Here is a 1,607-nt window from a genome sequence, read left to right as displayed (position 1 = left end):
TCATCACGTTTTAGGACAGTAAAAGTGCTTGGATTTTCTTCAACAGTACCTTTTCTGATAGAAAGTGAATCTAGTTGGTACTTTGGGGGGTCAAAAGTAAAATTTTTCCAATAGTTTTCAAACGCGCCGTGAAAAACAAAAGAAAAATTAAGGAAAAACGGGAATTTTTACGCAAAATCTGTTTTCGAGAAAATCGATTTTGGTTTTTGGTGTAACTTTAAAACAAATGACCGTAGATATATGAAATTTTGACTGAATGTTTATCTTAGCATTTTCTATACACCATAACATTTTCAAAATATTTTGATTTATTTTGAGCTCTTTACGGACATTTTCATTTTCCATTTTTTTTTAGTTTTTTTTCTAAAAATATCAATAAAATTTTATTTGTTGGATAAAAAAGCTTGAAAATTTAATAGAAGGCTCCTAGTATATTGTTTCAAAGGCAGATGAAAAATATTAAAAATCGTTAGTCACAGTTTTTTTTTATAAACATTTAAAGTTCAAAAAATGACAAAATATGGAAAAATCACGAAAATTTGCAAATTATTTCGAGTTAGAAATTCATAAAAATTTTTCTTTTTAAATCTAAGATATGAAAATGTAATACAAGATTCCTTATAAAATTGTCTACCTTTATCAAACAAAAAATATCTATAAGGAAGTCAAATTAAATTTTTATGATCGTTTGAAATTCAAATTTTTACAACAATGGATATTCACTCGATTTCTCATGTAGCGATTTCGTTATTTTGTTGTAATTCAAAAACGAATAACTGTAGATACATGAAAATTTTACTGAATGTTTATATTAGCATTTCCTATACACCATACAATTTTGAAAATATTTTGACTCTTTGTGAGCTGTTTACGGACATTTTCAGTTTTCAATTTTTTTAGTTTTTTTTTCTATAAATATCAATAAAGTTTTATCTGTTGGGCCAAAAAGTGTATAAATTTAATACAAAGCCCCTGATATATTGTTACAATATCAGTTGAAAAATATTAAAAATACATAGGCACAATTTTTTTTTATAAGCATTTAAAGATCAAATTTTGACAAAATTTATCAAATCTTAATTTGAAAAATTATTTTGTAGTTAAAAATTTATAAAATGTTCAATTTTTGTATCTAAGAATTAAAAATTTAAAACAAGATTCCACGTAAGTAATTAATTCTGTTACCAAAAAATCTAAAAAATACATTTACACAGTTTATTTTTATAGTCATTTTAAGTACAAATTTGGACGAAATTACATATTAAAAACCTAGGATAACTATTTTAGTTATTTTGTTGTGATTGTATAATATTATTCGTGGGTACTTGAAACTTCTAAAGTATACTATTATATATCTATGATTTTACCACGGTTTTTTGTTGATGTATAACGCGTTATAACTTATTAGTTCCTAATAGATATTATGATATGATTAATTTGGAATTTATTATAGGTACCTATTATAGGTCAATTTTTTTTTAATACCATAGATAAGTATATATATGTCTAATACATAGACTGATATACCGTATCCGCTCAGAATCGTTTTTCTTATACAGTGATATTATATCATTGAATTCAAATTTAATACTGTCCATTATACAGTG

This window comes from Acyrthosiphon pisum, unplaced genomic scaffold (genome assembly GCF_005508785.2).
Source record: "Acyrthosiphon pisum isolate AL4f unplaced genomic scaffold, pea_aphid_22Mar2018_4r6ur Scaffold_21192;HRSCAF=23267, whole genome shotgun sequence".
Taxonomy (NCBI): Eukaryota; Metazoa; Arthropoda; class Insecta; order Hemiptera; family Aphididae; genus Acyrthosiphon; species Acyrthosiphon pisum.
Note: the sequence above shows the minus strand (reverse complement) of the source record.